A 9,147-nucleotide genomic window follows, 5' to 3' on the forward strand; every position below is an offset into this window, starting at 1 on the left:
ATCAACTAGGAAAGAAGAGGAAAAAGGAGGAGTCAAAGATGATCCTAACCCTTTTGAGTTGGGAAGATGATGTTAGCGCTCTTTAGATATCACTTTTGGAGAGGCATTCTAGAGGTAAACACGAATTCAGTCTTAAATAAAGATTGCTGTTCAGTGATAGGTATGCATGAAATTTAGAAAAAGCAGGCTCAGCGTTTAAGAAAGGAGCATCTAAAGGTACATGGTGTGGACAGACAGCATGGACATGCTATTTGAAACAAGATGACAAGTGGGCAGGGCGGAGGGAGAGGAAGTGTAGAGATGAACAGGGCAGGCACAGTCCATGCAGAGCAATGCTAAACACGTGTTTTTTTGATGACCTGGACAATGCACCAAACGAACTTCTAGACAGGTCTGATAAAATCCTGATCTCGGCTAGAACACAGGCTCTACTGAATGATGATTACTCTAGCATCTACGATTTTGCAAATGTAGTGGAATGTGCATTCTAGCTGTAGAATTTGGGGCTTCTAATGAAAACATGATTATTTACCAAATTTAAACAGACAACCTAAGGTTTCCTAGGTGATGCAGATGAACTAATATTGTAGCCATAGTTGTTAAGTATATAATTGAAATAAATACATTGATTTCCAAAGAAAATCTATATTTTTATAAATGTAACATGGAATATCAGTGGCATGATTATCCCTTGGTGCGTTAAGTGGAACCATGTGAAAATGCAAAGAGCCCAAATAGCTGAACATTAACAATTTTATATTTTTACCTGTATTTTATATTCATGCATTTAACAGATCTCTAAATTTTAAAATTTAAGTTAAGAATATTATAATAAGCCAAGTAAAATTTTCCCAGTTTCTTTCTTTGTAGAAAATATTCTTTTTTCAGGGTTCCTGGGTGGCTCAGTTGGTTAAGCGACTGCCTTCGGCTTAGGTCACGATCCTGGAGTCCCGGGATCTCCCACATCAGGCTCCCTGCTTGGCAGGGAGTCTGCTTCTCCTGCTGACCTCTTGCCTCTCATGCTCTTTCTCTCATTTTCTCTCTCTCTCTCAAATAAATAAATAAAATCTTTAAAAAATATTTATATATTCTTTTTTCAACTATATTTAAATACAAAAAAAATTCTATAATAAATTATATTTGACTTGTAAGCATAAGAATCATAAATGACTCTTCTGATACAGAACAGAAAAATGAAGATACAGTAACTATTTTTAAATTTAAACAAAATGTGCAATTTAACAAGTAGTAAAAACAGAAATACAACTTTGTCCACTTAACATTGGGTCCACCTCAATCCTATTAACATGATAATTATAAACTGTATTATATTCTGTATTCTGTGGACACAAAGCCAGTTTATTTAAATGTATTGAATTGCTAAACAAAGGAACAAAAATTACTTCTAAAATATTGATCTATTTTTAAAGTAGATTGGACAGTTCAACGTGAGCACATCATGAAGCTTAGGACAAAACGGATTTTCTTCTTTCCGGGCAGACGCTATCATAATGTACCTGCTAAATGCATGCATTTGATATAAGAAAATTATGGTAATGTGACATTCCTGCTACATGATGGAATATTCTTTTAGATAGTGAAACATATTAATAACACACATGATAGAGTTCCTTTGGTTCTTGACATTTAGAACCAAATTTTTCAAAGATTGTCTTTATTACGTATGTATGCAGTTAAGTATAAACACACCACGCATAAAAACAAATGCCTTGGGGCGCCTGGGTGGCTCAGTGGGTTAAAGCCTCTGCCTTCAGCTCAGGTCATGATCCCAGAGTCCTGGGATCGAGCCCCACATCAGGCTCTCTGCTCTGCAGGGAGCCTGCTTCCTCCTCTCTCTCTGCCTGCCTCTCTGCCTAGTTGTGATTTCTCTCTGTCAAATAAATAAAAAAAAAGTATAAAAAAAAAAAAAAAAAAAAAACAAATGCCTTTGCTTCACTAATTTGGCACAAGTCAACAGGTGATCACAATTCTCCAGTTCCTTTAACTACAAAGTCTTTAAAGAAAAACAAATGAAAACATTTTGGGGAAATTATTTGCACTGACATAACCTTTTGAGATAAGGCTGTCTTCCTTTGTGATAAAAGTATTTGGACAAATAGAAGGGTAAAGGGCTACTCAAAATATAACACAACGTTGTCTCCTGTTAAAAGCATGTAACAAAACATTTACTAAGAAACTGTGTGTATGATTGTATATAGTCATGAATACTCATTGGCCTTTGTATGCAGACTTAGCTAATATATATGCATGCATGTATATGTAGATATATACATTTAACTGTACTCAGGTAGAAATATATATCTATTACATGAGTAAAGTTAAATGACATACAAAGGAAGTAATTGTAAAAGTTTTCGTGTCACGAATCTGACCTCTTTGAGACTGCTTTGAATTCTATGAACTCACTCCCCACAAATAAGCCCACTTGCACATATATGAAGCATTCGGCATGTCATTTCAGGACAAATGCACTTCTGGAGTCTCATCACAAAACCCTGCATCTGCTGCTTAAATTCTATGACTTCACAAGTCACAAAGACTTGTTGTCTTTGTAGATTTGTTTTAGATGGCATCGTTACTTTTTAAAATAAAATGTTAAATTGCCTCATTAAACGATTTTTAGGTATTCATCATTAATACTGATTACAAATTGCTAAGAGGCAACTAGAGTATAATAACAGAGAAGCCCAGGGGCGCCTGGGTGGCCCAGTCATTTAAGTGGCCAATTCTTGATTTCGGCTCAGCTCATGACCCCAGGGTCCTGGGATCCAGTGCTACATTGGGTTCCGTGCTCAGCAGGGAGTCTGCTTAAAGATTTTCTCTCCCTCTCATTCTGCCCCTTAACCCCCTCACTTTCTCTCTCTTTCAAATAAATAAATAGGTCTTAGAAAACAAATAAATAACACAGAAGCCCAATTCTGGAAATCAGACTGCCTGCACATATGAATCTCACCTTTCCCAGTATTGGGTTCATCACTAAGTCATTTGACTTCTCTGTGCCTCAACTACCTCATCTTCCAACCATAAGTAAAAGCAATCATAAACCATGTTAAGCATGTAAAATTACCCAAAAACACCCCCTTAAACATGTGCCTGGCACTTGAAAACATCAATCATGGAGAACATTTACTATTTTCTAAAGTCTATCCCTTAAAGTATTGATATGGTTGTTGCTCTGTGTCTTCTACTTTGGCCATTTTCTGAATTATCTTTCTCATATTTTATTGCACCCCATTCCTCTAACTTATAGGTTATTAAAATTTCCACTTGTAGTGGTTGGGAAAAATGGGGTGAGTTTCTTTGTTTGTTTTACTTTGCTTTGCTTTGCCAAGTACCATGCTTCCATGAAATGGATTTCATGAACTGAGTACAGTCATGATAGTAATTGGCATATTCAACTGCTAAATGTGGCAAGGTGAATTAGCTGTGTGCCCAATATTATAGATTATGTTCCCTATCCACACAGGTAAATATGTTTTATAATTAAAAAAAAAAAAAGATAAGATACTCTTGGTTATAAAACAGTGACACTCAAGTTTTTCTTCATCTGCTTCTTGGAATTAACAAGTTATTAGAAATTTTAATAGTGCTAATGCCAACCTTTGATGAAAGCTTGAAATTGTCTACTGGCCTTTGATAATTGGCTTATTAATATAAGAAATTAGATAAATGCTACCTTGAATCTTGTGGTAGATTCCATATGATTAATCAGCACAATATGGAAACAATGAGTCTGAAGCCAAACAATTTGGCTTAAACAATACACATTAGGAGCCTGGTACAAAAATCAATCTATAAACTGGTTCCCATTTTCATTAAAAAAGAATTTTAGTAATACACATGAGTTTAATAGCTCCACAGCATAGATATTTGCTCAGAGAGTGTTATAAAAAGGGAACTAGACTGGAAAATCAGGGCACCACAATCCTGGATAAAGATATCTCGGAAAAAAAAAAAAAAAAATATCTCGGAAATGTTTTCATTTTCCTAAATCTCAGTTTAGTGCCTTATACTATATAGTGATACAATTTGACTAGACTTGGGTAGCAAATAGGAGCCAATGTCTATTTTAATCAATTAATGATAACTTCCTGAAGTCTATGTAAGACTCATTTTTAGACTCTGTTTTCATCTGGCCAGAGGGAGAAGGATGTAATGGACGAAGATGGAGGTAGTGGTTGCCCCCATGTCCTATTTTTACTAATGCAGAATTATATAGATAAAGAAGCTCCTTAGTAGCTCCAAAAAATGTATTAATTGCCATGGTCATCCTTAATTATCTATCATAATACTTTCTGGGCCACCTTTTTTTACAAATAAATTTTAACCATGGCATTCAACTGAAATGTACTTGACCTGATGAAGGAATGAATACAATTCTGTGTTTTAAACAGAAATCTTCTTTTATAAAATCCAAATTATCCAAAATGATTTGGTTTATATCACAAGAAAAGCACATAAAACTATGCTTTGAAACTTGTTTGTTAACACAATTGGCAACTGATTCTTCCTAAGTAACACGGCATACATGAATGTGGGTTGTGAACAAACTGGAAATGCTGCTGATCCCATGGCTTTTTGAGAGCAGAGGCCATGGCTTAGTTAACTCCGTGTTCCTCCCTAGGGACTGACACATAAACGACGTGCAATAAACATGGACAGAATCATACTTTTCAACTGTATCCAGTCACTATAGCATTCAGTTCAAACATTTATTGAGCATTCATTTATTCTAGTAACAAGCAGTGTTAGGTACTACAATGAAAACTTCTTTTCAAATCAGTTATTCATACTTTAAGGCCTTTTTTAGGATCAAAAATATGAAATGAACTGTCTTACCATGATTATGATCTCCAGTCTCTCACGGTAAAGCACAATGGAGAGAACCTTATATTATAAGGGCCCCTGGCCTCTAGTTCAATAGATGTCCAATCTTCACACAGGGCACAGCTTGGATTCCTCAGGAAGTAGGCTTGAAGATGGTGGTTTGTGTGTAGAAGGGTTATCTGTGAATGCCCAAGGGATCAGCCCCTGCTCAAGGGAAAGTGAGCAAGAAACAGTGGGCAAAGGGAGAAGCTGAGCTGTGATGGCTCTCCATGGAGGTCTCACCCCGTTTTATGGAAAGTTCTGGAACTGGGGTGAACGTTAAGAGTTGCCCCAAGTTGAGATTGATTCTCCCATCGTTTTTATTGGCATAAGTCTCCCCAGAAAGGAAATGTGGCCTTGGGTCACAAGCTTCTGTTCAGCAGAATGAATCTGCTTTGGGATCGCAGCTGAGGCCTAGTTCCTGCACCATTGGCAGCAGAGAAGGAGGCAAGTCCTTCCTTTCTGAAGGGGGTTTGCATCATGTGTCCCTGTCTGCAACAGTGCTATGGTTCTCTCTTAAGATAGTAGAATTGCCTAAACCCAAGACATAGTCACGAAGACCATCAAATCATATGCTTGGCCATTGTTTCTGAGAATTCTGGGAGAAGGAACATCAGCCGTTAGTTGGTTCGTTGGTATAACAGTCAGTTTGCAAGGCTTGGTGCAGACTGTGGCTTGCACTGGGCTACATCTCCAGGATGGCAGAAGGCACAGGGCTGAATCAAGCCTTCATCCAGCTTAGCCAGCCTTGTCATGGTGACAGGCTGTGTCTGCCCACAGGAAGGAATCATCTTGCAATCTGTCTGCCAAAGGATCAACATATCTAGCTCTTACAGAAGTGCTGTGTTTTAGAAAGGGCTCAGTCTTTACTGCTATTCTCACTTACATATAAACACTGTGAACAAATACATAGCCTGTTTTATTCCTTTTCTCTTCTCTTTAGGATGTTAACAATGCTTATGTTGGCAGTGGTGAAAGAATTTCACTTCTGTACCATCAGCCTAATGGGTTGCATATTGTCAGGAACTACTATTTAGCAACATATACATTACATAAGACCTTTCTTATTTATACCACTGCACAAAACAATGCCAGAAGAGACGACGCAGAGTAGAATGAGTTTTATTAATCAACTTAAGCATTCTGAGCTGTTGTCTGGTTTTGAGAACACCTGACAATTTCCAGTGCACAATCCCACAGGTTTAGGAATTTATAAAGTAAAATTTTGCAGGAAAAATATTAAGTGGTTTATTTTTATTTGTATTAAAAAATCAACATTTTCATGAATCATTCTTAAAGTGTTCCTGTTTCATCATATTTACTGTCATAAATTTTCATGTGCATTTCTACTTGACATACTGCTGGCTGTATAAATAAAAATAATAATTAAGTAATAATGATCACAAAATAATTCACAGAATTTTTAAAGTTTACATCTGTGTTCTCATTTGTTTACATATATGAAATTACATACAGAGACAACCCATTTCCAATGTTCAATTCAAATCAAAGAGCATTTAGGTAACAGCGCCACCTATTGCCATAAAGTTAAAGTAACACCATTTGTTACCATGCCTTTAGCATTTGATGTCACAATTCTTATTTTTTCTGTTTCTGTCTGTTATCCTAAGTTTTCATTTTCATTTCAAAGTAATAGATGATTTCAAGTAATTTAAATATAGAACGCTTTCAAGAAAAGTACATTTATAAGAGAAATTTATTTGAAGGTTTAAATACACAATGGGTCTATAACCAATATAAAAATAAAATAATTTAGCCTTAATTTGTTCTCTGTCTTTGAAAGTCAGCATCATAAAAAAGCATGGCAGAAATTTGCATTTTTAATTAAATTTTATATCAATATCAAACATAAATAATAGGTCTTTGATTTCATCTGTGGCAAAATGTACTATAATATATTTAAAATAGATCACTGAAAAAAGGAACTATAATTTCCTCTGCTGTGATAAAAATTGCGACTTTTTTTTCAAAAAAATTGTTCGTAGCATAATTTAGATTTATGTAAAAACGTAAACTGTAATAGTTCGTGCATTTTATTTCATTGTTTTTATTTTATAGAGTTCAAAATTTACTACACATACACATTCATACAATTAATATCAGTTGCCTATTTTCAAAAACATGTATATGAATATCTTTCTGAATAAAACTGAATTTTTAATATGTATAAAAATAAATGTTTATTTGCTTAATTAATTCTGAAAGACTTCACTCATTTAGATATATTGTGATATTTTCTGTTTATTCTTTATTGTATGTTAAACAAACTGCATAAGGCTGCATAAATTATAAGACTGTCTAAGAATGTAAAAAAACAACTATTGAACTTTCTAGCAGCAAAGTCATGAATGAAATTAATTTTTTTAAAAAGCAGAATTTTCTTTTAATCTCCCCAAATGAATTATCGTATGAAGTGGTATTTATAGAGTCTAGAATTTAAAGTTACCTTAGATGAACAAAAGAACAGTTAAATTTTAATATATGCTTCTTGGTCCTTAGGGAAGATATCATAAATCATGTATTTCTAAAACCTAATTATATAGATGGTTTTCAAAATTACAATGACTTGAGTTTGTTTATAATCTTTGTAACTTAGATGTAAAAATTATTTCAATTTTTCAATTGTGTCTTTTAATTTTCATATTCAGTTACATTGAGCTGTTTTGTTGATTATATATGTTTATTTGAAAAATGGTGATATTCGTGGATCATCTAAAATTATGTTATTTAAATTCAAAATAAACTTTATGAATGCCATGTACAGTCTGAGTATGCTGAAATACTGAATTAGTTTAGTATCACTGTTTGTATAGCTATGGATATATTTAGAAGACATTCAAGTTTAGTGAAAATACGACCAATTACATATGTAGGAGAGTAGGAAACATATCTTTTTCTTCCTGGCTTCCAAATAATTTATGCTATGTATAAAAATTTAACAAAACATCTTGCAAGACAGGAATTTTGCTCACAATAGCTAGCATAGTTCTTGGTACACAGTAGGTGTCAAATACTATCTACTCAAGGTTAAAAGAATAAATACAATCACTATGTGGCCTTAGAAGGATCAAAAACATTTTTTTCTCAATTTCAACTCCCCTGTGTATAATTGTTTTTCTTATTTGATGTAATTAATTATTATAAACACAACTCCCTTTAACTATAGATTGTTTTTCAGAAATATGTTAACCTTACAAGACAACATATATTTTGAGGTCAAAAAAAATTGGGGGACAGATCTGACCATTGTTTCAAAAATCTCTGTTTCCTACCATATTAAAAAAATACTTAAAAAATGTCAGTTAATGTCTTCACAGACTTTTTAAAATTCCTCATCTTTGGAATAATTATTATATTTCAACTGAAAAAAATAGATATAACATAAAATAGAAGGACTAGACTGGGGAACAGTGGAAATGTAGCAACCATTTTAAAATATCCTCGCCCAGCTCTGTATAAAGCAGTACATAAGAGACACTGCTTAGATAAAACATATATTATTGTCCATAAAAGTAAAGAACACTGATAATATATACCGGAAACAAACAAACACAAAAAAACCCTGCTTGCTTGAGCAAAATAAATACACAAATACACACGACTGCACATAGGCAGAACCTGATAATTCTTGCAGTCTGAGCAGTTTGGCTTATTTTGTGCTGTCGGAATTAAAACAAGTATTTTGTATAAAGATCTTCAAGGTGTTGAATTTGAATGTTGGGGTCATGCTTCTTTATATAAGATTATCATTAAGGTATAATTCAATCTGGAATAAGTACGAAGAGGGGTAGGTAATTAGGTCTAATGTTGAATTATTTGTCTTCGCTTCCCCATGTAATTTCCTAAGAATGCAGACGAGGAATGTAAAGATAATGGCTGTCCCCCAACCACTCACATCACCGTTGTTTTTATGTCTTAGCTTGACTAGATCATTGCTTTAAATGAGCATCACAAAACCAATGGAGCTTTAGTCTCTGCATTACCTTCTCCTCATAATCATTTTCAATTTATTTTTTTCCTTGCATGTCATCATTTTAATGTAAATCTTTCTTTTTCTTTTCAATAAAATGAAATGATTAAGTAATTCTGCCTTTTGCATGATTAAAGATGATGGATAAGCTTGGGTGGATAAATATCAAGGCTCCTAACAGAATCTGTGCACCTCACATGTCAGAATCCTTCCAGCTTGCTCACTGTTAATGACAGGAAAAATTAGCATGTCTCTGGATAGCCTAAGAA

The sequence above is a fragment of the Meles meles genome, chromosome 1, assembly GCF_922984935.1.
Source record: "Meles meles chromosome 1, mMelMel3.1 paternal haplotype, whole genome shotgun sequence".
In the NCBI taxonomy this organism is placed as follows: Eukaryota; Metazoa; Chordata; class Mammalia; order Carnivora; family Mustelidae; genus Meles; species Meles meles.